At 40.7% G+C, this 23,383-nt stretch overlaps 1 protein-coding gene across 2 annotated transcripts in view; it reads right to left on the minus strand.

The window, feature by feature from the left end:
* Positions 1–20,706, minus strand: part of Pik3ca (phosphatidylinositol-4,5-bisphosphate 3-kinase catalytic subunit alpha) — a 70,686-nt gene extending 49,980 nt beyond the window's left edge. For both annotated transcript variants that reach the window (XM_051185830.1, XM_051185831.1), the window contains exon 1: positions 20,564–20,706. The gene's annotated coding sequence lies outside the window, so the exon portion shown is untranslated. The remainder of the gene's footprint in view (positions 1–20,563) is intronic.
* Positions 20,707–23,383: the final 2,677 nt, after the last annotated feature.

Genomic DNA, 23,383 nt, shown 5'->3' on the forward strand with positions numbered 1-23,383 from the left:
AGGAAAATTTACACATCAGAAGTTAGACAGGAGCTCTGCTCATGGGACTCACTAGAGAAATGAGGATGTCTGTGTTGAGTATGTCTCTTATTTTGTTTATTTTTCTTTTGGCAAAGAGTCTCTCTATGTAGTCCTGGGTGTCCTAGACCAGGCTCATAGAGATCTACCTGCTTCTGCTTTGTGGGTGCTGGAATTAAAAGGTGTGAACTGCCACACCCAGTTCTTATCTCCCATTTTACTAAGAATGTTTATGTATACATACATATACTTTAGGCAGCTCTTTTCTTGTTGCTTTATCATGTACATCACACTGATGAACAGAAGGACCCAAGAGTCATCAAATATGCATTATCAAATATTAATTAAGAGATGTCAGGTAAGAGTGAGGATCCTTTGGTAAATCATACAAGTCATTTGGGAGAGGAGAAGGAGAATGATTCTGTTGGCTGCACACAGGGAAGTTATATTAAGTTTAACTTGTTAGTGTCCTTATTTGGAGAATAAGTATGGCATTAAAAAAAAAAAAACATTTGGGAGTGTCAAACTGACAAAGGATAGACTTGTGATGGTATGTATCATAAAGTGATGTCCTTGACAGACTATTAGATCACACAATATTGTGTAACAAAACTCCTAGGACACATAACATACATGTCTACTCGCCACCCCTGATAGGGATCTCACAACAGACCAAAGGAAAGATACTACCAAAGTCCAACTTGGTGAACCAATTAATTTTATTGGGATTGTTTACCGGAATAAGTGAGGTGTTACTTACAGGAGCAGAAATGACTCAAAGACAGCTGTATCACTGAAGCCCACCCAGCAAGGTGACAGCTCACAAAAGCTGGGAACCTGGAGCACACTGCACAGCCTGCAGGCAGCTCCTTTCCAGGTGCCTCAGTTGGTCTAACTCTCTTCTTGGTAGCTCGATGTGTAGCCCTGTTTGTTTCAGGGAGCTGGTCTGGTTTCAGAGCTTTCTTCGCAGCTTGGCTTGAGTAGGACTATAAGCAGTTATTGCTATGGAAAAAAATTGGACTACAGACCAGTAATGTAACATGCTAGCAAATAACTTGTACTTTTCTGTCTACACCTCAAGACTTTGATGCTGAATTTAAATGTAATGGGCCTGAAGCTAGAAAGCTAGCTGAGTAGTTAAGAACAGTGGCTGTTGTTCTAGAAGACCAGAATCCCAACAACAGTGTGACAGCTCATGCAACTCTTTCTAACTCCAGTTCCAGATCAGATGCTCTCTTTTGGTTTCTTTAGGCACCAGGATCATGTGTAGTGCATGAACATGAACACAAGCAAAACACCTTACCCATAAAAAAAAAAAAATTTAAATATACTAAAAAATCCTAATAATGAAGATCTGAGTTTAAAGGTATATGCAAATAAACATGTTTTTATGCCCCTATTTTCTTCCTAGAATTAACCATCATATTGCCTACATCTTGGGGAAGCCATAAGAGAGCAGTCAATGACACAGGGATGGACATGGGAAGGAACATCTGTAAATAGTGATTAATCTCTTACCTGGCTATATTAGCATTGCACACAAATGCAAACACTGCAGCTGGCTATTCTTTAATTACACTACTGAGAAGAATTTGTGTCCTCTGGTTTGGATCACCTATTATTTAATAAGTTCAGGAAGGCTTTCTATTCCTATTTTACTAAAGTTCTCTCTCTCTCTCTCTCTCTCTCTCTCTCTCTCTCTCTCTGTGTGTGTGTGTTGTGTGTGTGTGTGTGTGTGTGTGTGTAAGCACAGGGGTGCTACTATAAAGCCATTAAACTTACCAGTTCTTCAGGATAACTGATGCTTTAAATGAGCCTGGTGTGTAGTTTACGTAGTATTGTTCATGTCAATCTCTTACCACCAAATGTTTGAAAGGAAAGTAAGCTGAGAAGTCAGCTTTTACATATCTTAAAGCCAACCCCTTCCCCACACACAGTATATTACATTACTATTCCATATAGATCCAGGAGGTAGAATCTCTAATTGAAGTAACAGAATTATTTATTGATACGTGGTCTGGGTAGCATTGGAGTGACCTAATTGAATTTTACTGCTTCATAATGAAGAACTATATGCCTCTAATACCAGTGCTCAGGAATCTAAGACAGGAAGATCACCAACAATCAGAGGCTAGCCTGAATTATATAACAAATACCAGGCCCGCCAAGGCTACCATATAACAAATAAATAAATAAGATGCTACAAAGTAACACAGAAGACTTTTGGGGCCCTACATGGTAGTTTGTATTTGTAATTACAACAGCTTGGTGGGTTAGCCTGGACTATAGTGTGAGACTGTTTCAAAATATGAAGAAACTGGTATTTTTTTTGAAACGTTACATTATTATGAATAAACTGCATAAAGATAAAACCAGTAAAGACTGCAAGAGAACATGAGATGCTTTTCAATATGCATGAAAAACATCTTCCTAAATAAAACTAAGTGACAAATGCACATGAGTACAAACTAAAGGGAAACAAAATACAGACAAGTAAAAGCTGCTCACAGCCAATGAGAGCAGGAACTGTGAATAAGAGGGAGACAAACTGAGTGTGCACCTAACATTCATAGAGCAGTAATAAAATTGGCTAATCAAAAATTTCATCTTTACTCATTTGAAAAATGCAAATTAAATGATATAACATTTCGCTCATCAGATTTGTCAAATTTAAAAGCCTTTGAGGTTACCCGGGTCTCAAGGAAACAAATAAAAGCCTTGGCCAAACACTTGTTATTCCCTGGATCTCCAAAAGGTAAGACGGGTGCAAGGCATTAAAGAGAAAGGCACTAACTGTACAACAAAAGGCAGCTAGACTTTACAACAAATAACACAGCTTCTAGAGGGGGAATAACAAGCAAAGAACTACCTGATTAAAAGCTGTTGGAAAATAAGTGGACCAGGAATTTTATGCCTAGCAAACTATCATGAGGAAAGGAAAAACAAATAGGGTATTTCTGGATACTCAGATTCTCAAAGCTTTAGTTCCCCTGAAACAATTCCAAGGCTTAGTAAGAAAATGACTACAGTTAATTAAAGATGGAGGCTAAGAGGTAGAGAGATTCTATACACTGGGACTAGTGGAAACCAATGGTGGTCCGAAGGTAGCTACATTTCAAATTAATTATGAAGTAAGCCCAAACTATAAGAGGAGACAGAATCTGTATGACCAAGGTAGAAAACGTTCAAAAGAGTTCAAAAGAGTTGCATTGAAGACATGTTAAAGAATGTGTGTGATTTTCATAATAGGAAAAGGGCAAGTAGGTAGAGATTTTGGGAGGAAAATCATGCTTTAAATGAAGAAAACAGCAGTTCTGAGCTCTATGTATATATGGAAAGATAAACTTTTTGAGACCTGACTGTGAAGAATACTAATGTGATGTTAAATGTGGTACAGAGGAGAAATCCATCAACAGTATTCCACTTGGTTGTAAAGGGAAACATTTTACACACATAGATATAAATAGGATTAGTTGCAGCTATTAGAATCTACTTACAATCACAATGAAGAGTTCAGAACCAGTATAGAACAAAACATCACCATTTCTTGTCAGTGTGAACAGTAACTGTCAGAGGACTGGGAGGGAAGAACTGGATGTAATTAATATCATCTAAAACAGGAAGCAATTAGGAGTATTACTGAGTTGGTATTCTGGGAAATGGAGATTTCAGCATCTTAAACATAGAAAGTGGGGCTAGGGAAATGGCTGTGTTAAAGTGCTTGCCCTGTAAGCATGAAGAAAGACCAGATTTTAGATCTGCAGAACCCATATATTGCCAGGTCAGTGTGCTGGCCTGGAACAGCAGAGATGAAATCTCCAGAATAAGCTGGCTGGCCTGAGTGTCAATGTCTGTATTCGACAAAGACTGTACCTCTTCACTGAAGAGAACAGCAGCAGACTGGGGATGGTTCCTCCCATCAGCCACACATGCAACACAAATGCAAAAACATGCATGTTCAGGTACACACACACACACACACAAAGAAAAAGAAAACATACTAGAGACAGAGGAGGGGTAGAAAAGCATCAAAATGTTGATTAAGTAAGTTAACAAAATTAAGAAACAGTGCTGCCAAGATGACTCAGCAGGTAAACCACCTGTCACACAAACTTGATGATCCAAGTTCAATCCAGGATTCCAGGTAAAGGTGAAAGAAGTGACTCCACAAAGTTGTGTGTCCTCTGACCACTCACTCTACACACTGCACATGCATGCATATACCATGCACATATCAACAGAATTTCAACAGTTGGGTGTTGTGCTATACACCTTAATCTCAGCACTCAGGAGACAGAGGCACATCTATGAACCTACAAGCTCAAGGCTAGCTTGGGCTACATAGCAAGTTTTAGCCCACCCAAGACTACATAGTAAGACCCTGTCTCAAAAAAAAAAAAAAAAAAAAAAAAAAAAAAAAGGTAAACAAACAAAAAACCCATACCAGGTTTCAAGACTGTGATTCAAATGCTCACACTGGCTTTAATATCCCTCAGGTCCAGTGGCTACTAACAGTAGCGCGTCTGTTTCTCAAACACTCTTATTTTTCTGTGCATGTCCGTGTGTGTATACTTGCAGGTATGTATAAGCCTGTACATGTGGAGGTCAAAGGCTAATGTTGTGTCTTTCTCAGTCTCTCTCCACCTTACTTTTTAAGACAGGTCTCTCTGGCTTAATCTGGAGTTACCAAGTGGCTACTCTGACAGATCAGATGAGTCCCAAGGGTCCTCCTGTCTCTGCCTTCCCAGCTCTAGGGTTACTGGTTTACACTGTACAGTATTTTTACACGGGTTCTGGGGACGCAGCTTATATCGTCATGCTTGCATTCCAAGTTCTTTATGGACTGGATCAGCTATTTTCTAAAGTACGTATTTCAGCTCAATATTGGAGAGGGCTTAAGAGACCCACTTTTTACGAACCTTTCTAGGGGCTTGGGAATCTTTTAAGATAGAACAATTTTTTAGTGTTTGGCTTATCTCAAAATATGGGACCCTACCTTCCATTTTCTTGGTTTTGGTTCAAGAAATATTGGCAGAAAAAGTTAATAGCTGGGTATAAGGACATTATAAGATGATTCCAATTATCCAAACTATTCCTTTTAAAAGAACAGATGCTACGAAACGTTACATTGCTAGCATTTGTTTTAAAGCACAGCTACATGTCCTCGACCCCTCCTAAGATCTCACACTGCAGCTGGCTACTGACTTCCATCAACACCTTAGGATCTACATCTTCAGCCAGGCTACACATCTGAGCTTCAGAAACTAGGCTTTGGATGGCCACTTAAAAACTTACACATAGAAAAGCTTTTGCCTTAAGTGTTACAGAATAAAAGGTTTCTTACATAAATATTTTAGCTCAGATTAATCAGGGTGTTTTTGAACATCCCACTACTGAGCACACAGCCTGCTCTGCCAAAGAAACAAATACACATCACAGGCAGAGGAGAGCCAAGTGTGAAAGTAGCAGATGAACAGCTCAGTATCCATTCAACAATCAGTTCCTACCCTAGAGCAATAACCATTATTTTACAAAGCATGATGGGAATGAAAATTTTATTAAAATATCTCCTATTCAAACAAAACAGAAGATAGCCACAAGAAAATGCCTCAAAAAAGAAAAACTTTTTACTGTAATAGTGTTTCCTATAAATACTGAAACCAGAAAAGCCATGTTTTGTGTCTGGGTACCTGTACTTATTAATCTGCGGAGTAAGAAGTAGATAATTTCTACAGATTTCATTTTCCTTCCTAAATGTTAATCTCCACAGACTCTTAAGTCTAGTGAAGATAGGGAAATAAACAAGTGTAACTGAGCGTGTATGGCTCCAAATCTAGAGCCCACAGAAACACTAAGGGAAAGCTTGCCTGCCTGTGAGTGTATCCAGGAATATCTTACACAGATAACATATAAACAAGTGCCAGGTCAACAAGCTATTAAGAAGGCACAGTCAAGACACAAGGGAATCAACACCTCAGGAACACAAGTCTGGAAAGGCCTAAGTTCAGAGTGGCTAGACAGAAAGCTGTTCTGTGAGAACGAGGTAGAAAATGAGCACACAGAAGCTGGTGGAGGCCAGTCTGTGAGGAAAGATGGCAGTAAGAGGCTGAACTTTATCCCAAGACTGGCTTCCTTCACATCCTGGCCTAGAATCCTGTGTAAGGGACACTCACTAAAACCCATGTTCCCACCACTAGACAGCTGCTGGGTCAGAATTTCAAGTTCCTGTGGTTATTATCATGATGTCTACCTAAGGAGGTACAGTTCAAGTCCCATGGGGTCACTGAATTTTAGGCAGGCATATCTAATAGTTGAGGGTGTCCAGTGCATCTGTGGAAGTAGTGTCTTTCTTTAGCTTTCTTCCATAAAATCTATTTCTGACAGTCTGTTTGTGAAATTCTTCCCATTACTACTCTGACAACTCTGGCAGCAGCATGGAAATGTAAACAGGACAAGAAGCAGAGAGGGGTGAGATAATCCAGTGATACAGGATAGGGCTAAAGAGGACACTGAGAAGAGATGATATAGACCAAGAGGAGTTTCTAAGAAATAATACCCAAACTCTGGCAATCAGTTCAATCAACTGGTTAACTGCTTCTCAGAAACAGATGAGAGTAACGTAGAACATTACTACATCACCACACTGAACCAAAAAAGATTACAGAAAGGAGATGTATAAACATTATGAGAACAATGGTATATTAGTGCTAACCAGCTTCTTTCTTTAGTATTCCCCATGTGTTCTAATGTGCACATGGAAATGACTTATGTTTTTCAGTGTACAAAAGTCCATTCAATTCAAGTGCTGATTGAATGTGAAGGCAAGAAGTCCTATGTTCAACAAAAATAGCACAGATGAGGGAAGATGTACAGAATGCTTAAGACACCATTAATTGGATCTTCATTTTCTCTAACATCTTTCTTTTGCTATCACTGCACTCACATAGTACATACAACTTTGTATTTTGCTTTATTCACTTAAAATTAAATTACTGGAAATTCTTAATAAATTTTATTTAGTATATGTGTGTGCAATGCTAGGACTCAAACCTCGACTTTGCACAGACTCCCAGATGAAAGTTTGTATGAGTACCGCCTTCTATGGGATATGGAACATGGTTTGTTCCACTTAAGCTATTACAAATGGCAATATACAAATACTGCAAGTAGAGTTACTGGGTCAAAACTATGCTAATTAAAAAGAAAAACTGTTGACTTTAAAAGCCTAAAAATCACCTACTTGTTTTCAAACAGCAGCCAGCAAAATCAGAGTTGAAAGCCCCACTCCAGTAAAAGCACTGTTAGTGAACACACTTCCAGTACAAACACTGGACCACTGCACCTTAAGCTTGCTTCACCCATTCCCTCTGGAGTTTAAACACGCCTCCTGTGTGTGATGCCTTAGCAATGAGCCCATATTCTAAGTCTGTTGTTCATCCACCTCTAGGAAGCAAACTTTGTGTTTTGAAAATGTTTATATTTTTAAATATTTTAAAACATTTGTCTCTTGATTTTTTGCAGAGTTTTTGGTTATAGTTTTAAATTTTTTTTCATTTGGATGGAAGGAGTAGGAAAAGAAAATGTCAATGTGTTGAGAGTCAAATATATGCATTTCTATTTGCTAAATACTTTATTTCTCTGTATTCACCTACATATATATTATTCTCCAAAATATACATCTTTTCCTCTGGATTTCTAGTGAGTCCTTTATGGAATAAACACTTCTGGGTTCTCTATTCCATTTGAGCAACTTGATAATCACACTCATTCCATTGCCCAGCTCTTTGATTTTAATTCTACAGAGCACTCTGTTATCTCAGAGAGCTGGAAAATTAACTGGTTTTGATTTACTTAAAGTCATGTTTCTTTTACCTACTTACATTCTCTCAGACAAAATTAAGAGCTATCCTAATTTCTTAAAAATGAATTTTTAAATGGGTTATGCTATACTTATAAATCAACAGGAAGAACGGGTTCATTAACAGCTGAATTCCCCATCCAGGAACATCCTGTGACCCTCTTACATAGAATGGAATACAGTGATTGCATAACCACAACTCACATGTTTTCCATTAAAATAATCTTTTTTTCTTACTTTTATAAATGACTTTCCATTATATTTCCTAAACAATTATTATGACTATAAAGGAGAATTACTGATTTTTAAAATAGTTTTATATGCAGTTATTCTATAATCTAATAATTTCTCAGTTGAGTCTTGGTATTCCTAGAAATATAATTATACCCAAAATGGGAATTTTCAGTTTCTTTCTCAGTATTCATCCCTCTTCTAAGTCTTGTCTTACTGTACTGAAGCAAACAAATGACTACAATTTAGGAACCAAATAAAATGACATCTATAAAGTAAGAGCAAAGACAACTCAATAGTCTATTGTAAGTGCATTTTATGATTACCATGTAAGAATTATCCTAAGAATGCAAAACAAATGGCCTTAAATGGCTACAACTGTTACCTGTGCTTGTGTATTCTCACAGGTAAAAACAATCTCACACAGTCCACACTTTTAAAGCTACATGTATTTCATAGATTACACATATAATTCTATTAATTGATACAGCTTTGTCATTATAACTGTACACATCTATATGGAATGTGCTGAAAATAGCTGAATACATACAATACCTTATGAGTGATGAGGCTTTTCAAGAACAGTGATCACCAAGGACACCAAGCACAAGTGTGTGACTTTACAGTCAGTCACCTTTTCTTGGCTAAAATGTAAAAGCACTTTTGAAAAATCTTTACTTCTAGACTTCAAGAATTACAGTTATCTTACAACATCTTGTCTTGTGATCACTAAACTATCTCACTCTCCTTCTATAAGACTGAGGATTTGCTAAATGAAATGGTTTTCACCATATGGGGCAGAACATATTTCATAAAAACACCAACTGGAAACCTGCCAACCTCTGTCTAGAGAACTAGAAAGACTATCATGGAGACAAAGTAAGCAATCTAACAAGACTATACTTCACTCTCCCTTCCTCATGTGAAACTCATGCTCTTCATGCAAGCACCCAATTAACATAAATCAGAGTTGGGAAAGGAGTATACCTTCGCCTCCAAGTGCCAGCTCTGTAGCTGGCCAGGGCTCTGCTACCTGGCCAAGGAGGATTTTTAATAGGACCATGATATGTTTGTTTTTAATGCAGTAAAATGGGATGTGTTCCATTTCTAGAACATAACCAGAATATTACACTACTTGTTAACTATGTGACACTGGACAAACCTAAGAACACCTTATTGGATGATGTGTGTAGCAGTTTCCGTCCAGAACGGAACATTCCATCCTGTAGGGAAGCTCCTTAAACAAAAAAGGAAAGCCACTCAAAATACTTTCAGGAAGTTCCTGAAACTGACCAGATTCAAATGGTCCCTCCCTCTCAGAGTAAACAATAATAGCAAGGTTAAAAAAAAATGAGTCACTTGGAAAGGACACTCTCCAATCTATTGAGCCGCCTGAAGGTTGTGCAGTGTGCCCCACATTCCCAGCTTTTGCTAGCTGTCACATGTGCTGGGGTGGCTTTGGTGATGCAGCTGTCTTTGAGTCATTTCTGCTCCAGTAAGTAAACCCCTCACCCATATTCCTGTAAGTAACCCCAATAAAGCTCATTGTTCACCATGTTTGACTTTGGTGATATCCGTACTTTGGTCTGTCATTGGAACTCTATCTGGGTAAGGAAATATGTGTGTTGTGTTCCCCAGAAAAACTTTTATCACACAACAAATGACTACTGATTGAGAGAGGAATTTTCAGAGGTGCTAATTTCCAGAAGTCAGCTTGGGTAGTCTTTGAGGGGGAACTCAACATTCTCCTTCCCACCACTTTATTTGGTAAATGTTTTTATTTATGGCTGTCTTTTGTTCCATGACTATAAAAGTTCACACTGCCACCTCCATGGCAGGATACACCATTCTAGATATCCTAAATCTGTGTTCCCAAGACATAGTTGCTTATATTTGTCTCAAAATAAACTATTACTCAAAACAATGATTTTTGCCCTTGAACAATCTCTTAACTAGCCACAAAAAGTACAGTGCTAATGGCTTTTGTCTACCATGTTGTAGCCAGGTTTTGTACTTATATGGGATGCACTGTATGTTTGAGTGTTCATGTGTGTACATACAAAGAAGACAGCACACAGATTGCTATAACCACATCATCAAGCTACCTGGGGATAAACAAAACTATTAGCCAACCTAAGCAGCAGTTTCTCTTCCACGATCATATGATTAATCAAGACAATACTAGAAGCAAGTTACATAAGTAATAAAGAGACTCTACACCATGAAATTTTCATAATTAGTTAATGACACCAACCACTGGGGCAGCAAATTCACACTGTAACCTTATGTCCACTTTGAAGCCGAGCTCAACAATGGATGTGATTACAATGTTTAAATTATCATTTCATCACCATTTCACATTTAACAAAGGTAATTTCATGATAACTAAATGTGATGAGATTCCATGTGTTATGTGGAATTTCAGTTTCCTAATTTCTAAAATAAAAAAATTGTCACACATGTATTGAAGTGCTACTGTGAAGATTAAGTAATGGGTAGAGACTATTACTACTTTCATTCGTGACATTCAAGTTTATATTTGAAGGAGTTCAAAATTAGGGAGGGCTGGGGAGATGGCTTGGGTAAAGTGCTTGCCATGCAGGCATGAGAACCTGAGTTTGAGCCCAAAAACTCACATTAAAAAAGCCACCAGAGTGGTGACACACTAGCACATGCAGCACTGGGCAGACAGAGAGAAGGAACCCTTGGGTTCAGTGGCCTGTTAGTCTAGCCACATCTGTGAGCTCTGGCTTCAGTGAGTGATTTTATCTCAGAAAGTAAGGTGGAGCCACACGCGCTGCCCCATGTCTGTATCATCTCACTCATGAGGCACAAGCAGATCTCCATGAGTTCCAAGCTAGCTAGGGCTACAGTTAGAACATCACAAAAAACAAGGTAGAGAATGACTGACAAAACCACGTGACACTGACCCCTGGCCTCCATACACATATACATGCATACCCACACATGAACATTCACACACTCATTCACTCTCTAGGATACATTTTAAAAACCGGGGAAATTCATTTTTGCTCACAGCATTTCAGCTAGAATTCCTTACAAAGCCCCCCCCCCAAAAAAAGCAAAAAGCAGTCTTATTATGTATACATACATACTGGGATGGCCTTGAACTCCTGATCTTCCTGCCTCAGCCTCCCAGATGCTAGAACTACAAAAGTAAATCACTGTATCAGCCCAAGTTAGTAACGTCAATTCCTAGTCATAATAGCACACAAGGAAACAAGCTTTGAGTCAGTCCTGGGGCAGCCCCTGGTTACACTGTCCGCACACGCACAACATTCTTTGAATCCAAAAGCCTTAAATACAATAAAAATATCCAAAAGTATCAGTAAAATCAGTCTTTAAATCAAAGACAAAGAAAAATATTCAGTAACTACAACAAATTACTTATGTAAAATATACTTTTTTAAAGCATGTAGATTTGGGTTGGCAGATGTCTCAGTGAATAAAGGCACTGCCACCAAGCCAGACAACATGAGTGTGATCCCTGGTACCCACATGGTAAAGAGAAGTGATTCCTACATGCTGTCCTCTGACCTCCATTTTTTGATTGCCATGAGCTCCCTCCCCCCAAATAACTAGGCACATATACGTTCCTGGTTTTATAAGACATACACTACCATGAGTTCATTACCCTGGAAAGGGACTGACTGTATATCTCATCAAGAGCAGTATAGCCCATACTGTTTAAAGTAAGGTAAGAAAACAGAAACATCTGTTTTCTGGAACTTGAATCTGAGCACCCACAACAGCACTAAACCCAGGAAGATGACGTGATAGAAATCCATGCCACAGCTGTTTCAGAGATTAAAGGGAAATAGAGATTAAACACTTGGAAATAAACCACATGGTTGCCTTCCTTATTTTCACATACTGGAGTCATAAAGTTTACATGATGTCTAGTCTGAGTATGTGCAGTAAATGAACAAAACCGTGTGTGTGTGTGTGTGTGTGTGTGTGTGTGTGTGTGTGTGTGCGCAAGATCCAGTATTTAATACTCTAATCCAGTGAAAACTATATACAGGCCTTGTCACATGTGCCCACAGGACATGACTATGACCTTTAGTACATGAAGATAGGAGAGCAATACCCAGATGCACCAAACAAATGCTATTTCAACACAGAGTACTTACTACTCAAAGCATTAGCTAGGTTGCTGAGAGCCTAGGGGCAGACAGAGACACCCTGGCTTCAGGAAGCTGAGACTAAGGAAGATGTGAGATATCTAACCGTTTTCCTTAATACTTGTTGTTTGCTCATTCTCCACTCCTATCTAATGTTAAAATTTAACGTTTCAATGGGACAGAAATGGAGCAGTAAAGTACTCTGAGCTTGCTAGATGCAGTACTCACTAGCTAAGAGCCAGGACCCTGCACAACATTCTTAGAATAGAATTCAATTCCACCCCAGACAACATTCTCAGAATAGAATTCAATTCACCACACATTGTCAGAGCTCCAAAATAATGAATGACTACAATGTGGTCCTTACTCTCAAGGTGCCAAGGGGCTGTTGTCAGACACCCAATGTGTGCTGGGAGCTCCTAAATGCTTTACTGCTTAATTATGATGCTGGCAGTCCCGACCACCTTCTTTTTAAAAAGAGAAAACGTGTATCACTCAGAGAATATGTAACCAAGACAGACAAAATCGTTTCCCCTGTGTCACTACTCTGGTTTTAGAGTATGTGCTTTAGCCAGGCAGCCCAGCACACTGGCTACCCTCTCACTTTCGAAGGCTGTCCTGACTTCCATGTTGACAGATTACTCACCCTAATCTTTGCTGGGAAAACTTACCTGCATGAGTGCACTAACCTGTACATTTGTATTTACCCAATAAAGACTACCACAGAGTACATCTAGCAGTGCTTTAGAAGCAGTTATGAGCATTATTTACAATACTGGTGGTAAGATGTCTCAGCAGATAAAAGCATCTGCCAGGCAAACCTCAATCTGATTTTAATCTCTAGGACCCATAGGAAGGTAGAAGGAGAGAACCAACTCCATCAAGTTGTCCTCTGACCCCAGACATAACCTAGCATGTATATCCATACTCATACACACGAAGGTGACTTTTCAAATTTTTAATTAAACAATTTGGCAGACCTGGGAGTGACCTGGTCACTCCAGGGAAAAATAGCTGCTTTGCTTCTTCCTACCATTCCCACTATCAGGCAAACCAGAAAAAGTCATATTCACCTTGTATATAGTTAGCATATAGTTAGCAAAATCAATACAAAATACCCTTTCACACATGCTTTAAGACACTGCCTGTGAGGTCATCAGCTGCAAATAACAAGAGCTGTTAAAACTTTCAGGAAAAATTCATGAGATTCTTCCTCCCTGTGCTGTTGTAAAACAGTTTCATATCAGGTAAAAATACTTAAGTAATGACTGACTTCAATGTATTCCCCATAATTTTTTTTCCAATAATGTACCTTGCATTTAATGCTGTATTTCAAAATTTAATGCTCTATTTCAAAAAACCTGGACTCACAGGACAGTAGCTACTTTGGCAAAAAGAAAACAAAGCAAACCTCCATCATTTTGGAGCTGCTAACAGCTTTCCTAAGGAAAAAAGAACACTTCATTCAATCTCAGGCTAAAGACAGTGCATGAATTGTGAAATGCTATAGTACTTCAGGTCTAGACCTGCAGCAAGTACATCACGAAAGGCACCTGGGAAAGCAAGAACCCTCAAAGAAAAATAAGCCACCGAAATCAGCTTAGCATACTGAAAAACAAGCACACACTCAAAACAAGCCTAAATGCCCACTACCTGAGTGATTCACTGACAATACCAAGTGGAAAGTGACCTTGGTATTTAAAGAAACAGATCATCAGTCAACATGTCTGATGAAGGGCAGTGGCTGCTGCCATCTTTCCATTTACTTGTCAGCACAACTGAGGACAAACCTAGAGAAGCTTTCTGTGCCTCTAGATTTGTTTCCAAAATTCAAAACTGCCTGGTGCAATTGGGTTACCAGGAGAAGCTAGGGAACATATTTTCCTAGAAGTCTTTAACAGTGAGATGATGTTCAGTGGCTATTAAGAGTGCTGTGACTAGTGTTCTGGCTTCCTGTGTTGGCTGCTGGCATACACTGGTGACCTACTCTCAATGCCGTCACCCACTGACGGCTCCCTGTGTCAGTGAGTGAGATGACCACACTTGCCATAAGCTTGGTTCCCAAAAAGGGAGCACCCCAGCCCACTCCCCCCACCTCCACAGTGGAAGCCACAGAATCTCACACAAAAGCTCAAGTATGTGCAAATTTACAAACATACTTTTTTTTTTTTTTTTAAGTTTCTGGAAATAGAGGGTCTGAGAATGAATATATTCCCAATAGGGGGTGGTTTACTCATTCTGAAATCAGAAACAGTTTGTGGAATTGTAAAGAACTTCAGACATTTCCCAGGTAAAGAATAATAAGCACTCTGAAAGGCCAAGATCTAAGGGCATGCAGCTATGTTCAAAGCCAAATGCAGAACTCCAGCACTTGAAAATATGACACAATCTTCTCTTCCCCAAGCACAGCCCTGCTATCAATCTTTGTAAAAAATTCCATAAGACATGAATAGAGACATGCAACAATTTATAAAAGTGTCTCAACTTATAAACAACTTATAAAAGTCTCTCTCTCTTTCTAAGAGAGAGAGTTTGCATGTGGGAATGTGCACATGAGTACAATGCCCACAGAGGACCTGGAACTGCAGTTAGAGACATTTCGAGCCTCGGGCCTTGGATCCTAGTAACCAAAGTAGGGTGGTCCTCCAGAAGACAGCAGTAACCACTCTTAATCACAGCCATCTCTCCAGCCCAGAAGTGTTTCTAAGACTCCCAGTTTCCTCTTAAATTACCTTTTCAAGTGTATAGCTACCAATTGATAGAAATAAAAAGAAAAGTATCTTGATTTTCAAATGAGCCTAAATGTATTATCTATCTATCTATCTATCTATCTATCTATCTATCTATCTATCTATCTATCTATCTATCTATCGACAGGGTTTCTCTGTATTGCTTGGAGCCTGTCCAAAACACTGTAGACCAGGCTGGCTTCGGACTCACTGACATCCGCCAAATGAGCCTAAATATCACTATGTAGCCTTGGCTGGCCTGGAACTCACTCTATAGACCACACTAACCTTGATCTCAGAGATCTACCTGCTTCTGTGTCAGGAACCTAGAATGAATGCATGTACACACTGTTTTCCTCTCCTTCTTTATCTGCCAACATTACCACCTGGTATTTCCTAGGTACTTGATGAAACAGTTCTTTCAGTCTTAATAGCACCCTCAGAGTCAGCATCATACACAATGAGTCTACATTGTAAGTCTTTCACAAAACACACTGACTTTCTAGTTGCTATTAAACAAACAAGAAGAACCCAAAGTACCTTCTATACGCAGTCCCTTAGGAGTTCTCAAGACTTTTAAAAATGACATATTTAAGCCTAATGTGGCATCTCATGCCTATAATCCCAGCACTATGGAAGCTGAGATAATCGGATTATAGCAAACTGAAGGACATCCTCATCTACATATTAAGTGCCAGGCTACTGTGAGCCACATAGCAAGCTTCAATCAGTGAAATAAATAAATAAATAGGTATAAATAAGACAAAAATGGCAATGTGGATGGACCTTGATAGAAAGATGTCTCTATTATAAACCCAATTATATGCTAAAAGTTACTGAAAGTTAACTGCTTACAAGTGGGTATAATTTAGACAAATTGTCATACTAACTACCAAGACCAGACAAATTGAAAACACATTATTCTTAAGCCGAGCACTGGTGGTGCACATCTTTAGTCACAGCACTTAGGAGGCAGAGGCAGGTGTATTCTGTGAGTTCGAGGCCAGTCTGGTCTACAGAGCAAGTTCCAGGACAGGCTCCAAAGCAATACAGAGAAACCCTGTCTTGATAAATCAAACAAACAAACAAAACATAAAAAAAAAACCACATTATTCTTGTATTAGATCTAAATTTAAAATAGTATTCATGTGTACATTGCTTCCTAAATGGTTTTATGTCAGAGCTTGGAGAATCACTTAAAAGTTTCTCCTTAATACATTAATTAATTCAGCAAGAACACACTGCATCTTCTGCTATACTGAAGCATAAAGAAGCCAAAGGTGCTACAGTCTGTCCCCACAGACAGAGCAGCAGTGAGAGTATCAGACATTGAGATCAGAGCTCTTAAATTTTTTTAATTACATGTGAGAATGTGCATACAAGGTCTAATGCTCATAGAGGATCTGGTCTAAGCTAGCATTACAGGGTGGTGCTGGGAATTAAACTCTGAAGGTGCAGTACAGGTTCTCAACCACTGAGGCATCTCTCCGGTCCAAGAGCAGAACACTAACACCAGCAGAAACTGCTCCATTTGGACACTCTGTGAGGGAAGACAGCTTTGCTGTACACCAGCTCTTTCATCAGTGACCACTGCAGCATTCTAAGTCCAACTCCCTAAATGGATGGATGCAGAGAAGGAACGAATACCCCACAGTTCCTTAACTAGGGTCAACTCACTCAAACGTTATAAGGCTGAATGGTGAGTACCATTATAGTCTACCTAACCTGGAGCCTTCTTGGATGACAGTAATCCTAGGCTTCAAGTTGGATCCTGGGACTTCACTGTCATGTTGTCTTGTATTTACCTGTTGTATCTCTCCAAATACTTCAGTTTCTCCTAACCATCACTCTTATTTTTTAATTTCAGCGGGCTCTCCCCACTACTTCCTGTCTGCACAGTGGGAACATGCTTAGTGCCTCACTTCTGGAATTAGCCCTGAGATCATTTTCCTGTATTTCCTTTATAACTTAGCAATTGCTCAATAATAGCTCCTGAACTTTAAGGATTTGTGAAGAGATCCCACCAGTTGTTGAGTCACTATTAATTTTAATTTGCTCCCTTCCTTATGAATATCAAATCTGATTTAGCTTAACTTGGGAGCCTCACACACGCATTAGTAGCTTGGCATATGTTATCTAGGAATAGTGGTTTTCCATTCAAGTTGACCAAAACCTGGGTAAGTAGGGTTCTAAGAAAATGAAACTAAAACAAAAGCCACAATGGTTTGGGACCCTAGTCATATCTGCAGTACAAGCAGCTGAAAAGTGGGAAACAGAACTTCCGATATAGACTGATTAGAGACCCTTCTTCTCTAATCGGAATGAACACTTTGAATTAGATCAGTCAAGAACTCTGCTGGATCTGAACTAAATTCAACCCTCTCTACTGAGTAGCAACACTCCCATTACACAGATTAGGACACCTGTCCAAGGTAGCAAGTGCTGACTGGAGCAAGGTTCTAAACACATCAGATTTGAAGGCTACCTTTGCTGCTCTGAATTTTCAGGCTAGATCTCTGAGTACCACACAGAACATCCAACAGAGTCTAAGACAGAGGAGGACCAAGATTGAAGAAAGAGTTCCCAGAAACACACATTTAGGGGTAAAGGAATATCTGAATGCATTTAAATCTTCTGTGGATCTAGTAATGGTCAGCATGGTGCGCATGTGTGTGTTTGGAATGGAGTGCCACTTGATGGAATTATAACATCTCAAATGTCTCCAAGTGAAACCCTAGTGAGCAGTAGTTTCAAGGATGCATACTTTTAGTGGGGGAAGAAAGTGAAATATATTTGGCAGGAATAAAAACTTAATTGGTACTTATGAATTATCACAACTGCAAAGAAACATCACCAAAGTGCTTGTTCAGTCAATTGCCTATAATATATAACTATAACTGGCTAAAAGGCACAATTGTATATGTGGCAGACAAAGTCCCCATCCTCCTGGAATTCACATCCTGGTGGAGGACACAGACAAACAGATGACAATGCAGTGAGGAAATTTGGTTACAGTGGGGGACAAGATGGCATGGGAACAGGAAACAGGGACACCTAACCCAGACTGCACTTTTCAAAGGAGGCAATGTGAAAGATGAGAGGAATCAGCGAGCCGGGGAAGCACAACCCAGAGTACTAGTGTTGCAGGAAGTGTGAGCAGCATTTACAGAGGAGAGCAAGGAAAGGTCAGGGAGCCTGCAGTCCTAGAGAAAAGGGAGAAACAAGGACCAAGTCAGACAGGCCCTTGAGACACAGGGCTTCACAATCCTATTCATTAGAATTCCAGGAACCTTAAAACAAAATAAACAAAACAGAGAAAGCACATCAGAATCCATCATGATTTTAAAAATGCTTCCTAGATGACCCTGTGTAGCCAGGACTGAAAAACACTGCTGAAGAAGGGACCAGGAAAGGTGGTAGATCCTAGTGATCCTAGCAGAAGTGAAGGCAAGAGTGCCTCAGTTTCAGGCCATAAACTGCACAGCAAGACCCCAGTTCAATAACAGCAGCAGTAACCACAAGCCTTCCCCTAAACAAATAAACCAAAACCAAGCAAACAAAAACCTGGAAGTATACATATTTACACATTTACTACTGAGAATCTGAAAAATAAAAGATGATCTTAAGTAAACCTCTTTGGGTCTGTTTCCCAGCTCTATTGAGTGAGCAATGACCTGGAGAAGATTAGAGGCAGAAGTGAAAGGAGTCAGAAAACATTTGCTTTGTCAATGAATTTTTGTCTCTCGCCACCTGTCTGGCCTCAGATTAGAGTATCTTTTTAAAAACCCTACCTAACTATACCTTACAAGATGAGCTATGAATGACACTGAGATTTCTGAAGATGGATACTTTCAAAGATCAGAAGTAAGTTTGTGGAGGGGGAAATCTTTTATGATGCTTCATAAACACTTCATTTAAGGATTCCTCCACTTTGGAATTTGAGATATAGAACAGTAAAATAGAGAGAACTGATCCTTTTAATGCCACTCAAGCTGCTAAAGAGATCAAATAGGATTAAGTTCACTCTCTTCAAATAAACAGACCAACAGAGCAAATGCTCTGTACATGACTGCAACTGTTTAAAATCTCTATTCTGTAAAAGACAGTAAGTTGCCTCTAAAAAGTTATCATCGCCTACTTTATGAGTATTCTTTTTCTAAATTTAGATGGTTTTTGAAGGGAGTACTGACTGGGGATAAAAGGCCTTACTGCAGGAAGGAAGCTAGGCCTCTAGGACCCATAGGTGCTGTTACCAGTCTTCCACGGAGAACTCCCTCCTGAGAATCCACTCAGAAATTCACTGCTTCACTTAGCTATCTGTACTTAATGATACATCTTTAATACTACATCTAACATGCCTGAAATTTGAAAAACCTTAGATAATGTCAGTGTTTTGCTTTGTGTGTTCATTTTTAAATCCTTCCATTTGGACAGGCACACTTTCAAGCTTTACACTGTCACCCATTAAACGGCAACATTTGTTACTTTATTTCCCTCCTGATAATATTACTAGCCTGATGTGGTACCATTTGTTTCAATCACTCGTTCTTTGATTTTTTTTTTAATGGGAAAGCACTAGTTTGAAAAGACGTACAATTAAAAAAATAAGTATGTATGCTTAAATATTTGCTATTATCTCCCTAAAAAAGTCACAAAACACGATTTAAAAAAAACTAGAAATCAACAAAACCCAAACTCAAAAATCAAAATACACATCAACCGTACCCTTCAGATAATTTTGGCTGATGACACTGCAGAACAGTTAATCTGATAATTAAAAATTTCCAGAACACGTGATGTTTAGACAGTGATCAACGCTGTCAACCAGAACCCAACGCCTTAGTTTAAAGCAAAAATACCTTACAACTGGAATATAGGCATGTTAACAAATTCTTGAACTGCCACTGCAGTGGGAGCTCACTAATCAAAAACAGCGTGTTTTGATTTATCCAAATTAATTCAGCAACACGGTATTTTTTATTTTTTTGGACCAGGACTTTTCTTAAAATGCACCATCAAACGTACAGGTTCTACATCACACGATGTCAACAAATACCAAGGGAGGTTAGCCTCTGATATGGTCCAAAGTGGTTCAAAAGTTGCAGTGGCAGCGACCAGACCTGAGCTACCTGGGCTCCTCCCAAGCCGGTTTCCCCAGGGTCCTGGGAGCCCACGCCCCGCGTGTGCACAAAGGCGCAGTGGAGGCACGAGCTTCGGGCTGCAGTCAACTCCGTTCCCCACAGACGCAGACTACACAAGCCGTCCGCTCGCCCTCCATCAACCCCCGTACAGAGGAGACTGACATCGTCCGGGAGCGGCGGGCGAGGCCGCCCGGTCCCTGGAGCGCAGGGGATGTAGAGAAGACGCGCGCCCGAGAGCCGACACCCGGATCCGGGAGGGAAGGCCCGGCAAGAGTGCGGGCGGCGGCTACAGCCGACACCCGAGCCCGGGGCGTGCGGCCCTCGCGTGCCCTTCCCGACCGCCCCGAGACCGCGCGAAGGAGAACCGGGCGGCGGCCGGCTACGACGAGAGGGGCCGGGAGTCTGCCCGCCCGCAGCCCGCCCTCCCCGCCATCTACTCACGCTCCGGCTCCTCCAGGCTGCGCGGCTCCCGCCGCATCGGGTCCCGGCCCCGCGGGCGGCGGCGGCGGCGGCGCCGAGGGAGAGGACAGCGGGCGGCGCGGCGCCCGCCTCCCGGGCCCTCTCCCCCGCCGCTGCGGAGCGGCCAGGCCGGGCCCGAGCGCTGCCTCGCCGGCCGCCCCAGCCCCAGCCTCGGCCGCCGCGGCACCGGAACTGCCGCTCGCTCGGCTGCTCGCTCCGCTCGGCGCCGGCCCCGCCGCACGCCCCCACCCCCGGCTCCGCTCGCCGGCGCCCGGGCTCTTTTTCCTTTTGTTTCCAGAATAAACTTTATTGGTCTCTCTTTCCGCTCACATCGTGTAAACAAACAACGAACTCTACCCCACCCCCTCGACTCCCCCCTCCTGGGGTAGAGGAGGGTGAGAGCTGAGGAGGGGCCGAACTTGCAACGCCCCGGAAACAGATCTGCGAGGGACCGGAAGTGGGGAGGAGAAGAGGCCGGGCCACGGGCAAATTCGGTAACAGTGACTCACTGCGTCTGCGCCCTGCTCTTCCGCCCCGAGTGGCAGTGCGACTCAGCGCTGCGGTAACTAGGCTGTGGTGTCATCCGGGGACGGCGGACGTGTCACGCCTGTTAGTTTCTTCCAGCGACGTTCTGTCTTGGGAGAAGCTGACAGAGAAGTTGGGAGCGAGGGACGCCCAAAGAGAGAACGAAATGAGGTCAAGATGAAGGGCGGCTTTGCCAAATTAGATGCTGATTTTAGAAGTCCTTTGCAAACACTGGTTTAAATTGTAACTGGTGTGGATAGCCCTCTGCAGTCCTTTGACTCAGCTCCCAGAGACCTTTGGCTGTGTCCCATCCCTTTTCCTCGTATTCTAGCTATAGAAGTTGTGCTATTGTTTTTCAATTTTGAGGCTTCAGAAAAATATTTTGCTAGCTTCAAGTTAGATTCAAGGTGGTGATTTGGCACTGCGTAACTTATCCATCTCTTTTGCTTGAGAAGAATGAGAGAAATCTGTTGGCTTTTAAGATAACTGCTGTTACACAGTATTCTGCATTCCTCTCCCCCTACTGGTCTTTTATCACATTGAAAAGATCCAGGCTCAGAAGTCAGAGGCAAGTCCTGCAGCCTAGTACTGGAAATAACACTCTAGAGGTGTTAATATTCCAACTTAACATCCAAGCCAAACCGCCGCTCGTCCCCAACCCATCCTTAGTGATTCATTCCACTGTAGTCACTCTTAGTTTCACTGGTTTGGGTTTCTGTATTTCCTGTTTTCTTTCTTTTCCACCCTTAAGTTCTCGTTTTCATCCCACATTCCAGGGAATCCGTATTTCTAAATATTTAACTAGTCGTTTCCAGCAGTTTCAGAACACCCTCGCCCTGGAGCAAGGAGTTAAATATAACTTTTAAGTTGCGTAGTCAATCCTGGGACCTTAAAGCAGCATTGCTCAAACTGTTCTCTGTGTGATATTAATAGATAGTACTTAATGGGGAAATTTTATGCAGGGGATATTTTCCCTTCTAAAATTTATTTTAAAAGAAAATGCTAATTTTATCATATGTCATAGAAAATACCTTGAAGCAAGTACTATTTGTTTAATTCATACTTCGGTTACCACTGATATTACAGTGCTTACCTTATTTTCAAAGATATTTGTGAGGGTTTTTTTTTTCTGTGTGTGTGTGTGTGTGTGTGTGTGTGTGTGTGTATGTGTGTGAGTGTGTGTGAAGCTGGGTGCTTTGTGTTTGCTAGGTAAGTCCTCTAACCACAGAGTTACAGCCTCAGCGCCTGGGTTCAAGTTTATTAAATGTTTAAAGTATATTTGTGATAAAGTCATCATTCAAACACTGACAGAAGAATGGTCCAAAGGGAAAGAAAAATTAGAGATTGACTGTAAAGCAAACAAGAATGAAATGATTCAGAATTAAGTGATTTCACCATTAAGCATTCCTTTATTAAAATTAACCTATTTAATATTTATTTTTGTATCAAGACTTGGTCTCACCACAATCCTCCTTCATCATTCTGAGTATGAGATTACAGGTATGATTTCCATACATACCTGATTAATAGCAAAGCACTCTGAGGTTGAAATGTCCAAAATGAAGCTATTGTTCCAGTCTAAAACGTGGCAGTTATGATCATAGTTATTTGCTTTCCTGATGTTATTTGAAATGATGTATTATTAGTAGACCCTGCTAGCCTTGATTACTCTCCATTTCTGTGGATGACTTTGAACTTAGGATCCTTTTGCTTCCACCTTCCAAACTGAGGGTTACAGGTGCAAATGATCATATTTTGCTGCCTTTGGATTTATTACATCATCAACATGAAGATTCACATTGATTATGAATTTCACTAGATTCAGAAAGTCCTATGGAACTTCAAGACTCACCCCTGAGTGTGTTTGGTGGCATTTTCCAAGACAAGTGGATCAGGAGGCTCTGACCAAATCAATGGATGGATCCTTTGATAGAGTCTGAATCTGATGGCAGTGTTGGGAGGTAGTGAAAGGAAGCAATGGGGCTCAGCAGGAGAAATTCATTCATGGGGACTAGGGAAAGGCTCTATCTTGTCCTGGTCTCTTCCTGTATTTTTGTCTCTCTGTTTTGTGCTCTCAAGAAGTGAAAAACAGTCTCTGCTGCATTCCTACCTCCATGATGTTCTACCCAGGCCCAGGGAAAAGTTACAATGAGGTAATTCATTTGGAACCATAAGTTAAAATATGGTGATGTCGGGACATGGTGGACCTTTCAGGTGAAGGCAAGTAAGAGGAAGTTAGGAAATGCTCTTGAAGGTGATACTGTGCCATGGCCCTCA

Source organism: Phodopus roborovskii, unplaced genomic scaffold (assembly GCF_943737965.1).
Source record: "Phodopus roborovskii unplaced genomic scaffold, PHOROB, whole genome shotgun sequence".
Classification (NCBI taxonomy): Eukaryota; Metazoa; Chordata; class Mammalia; order Rodentia; family Cricetidae; genus Phodopus; species Phodopus roborovskii.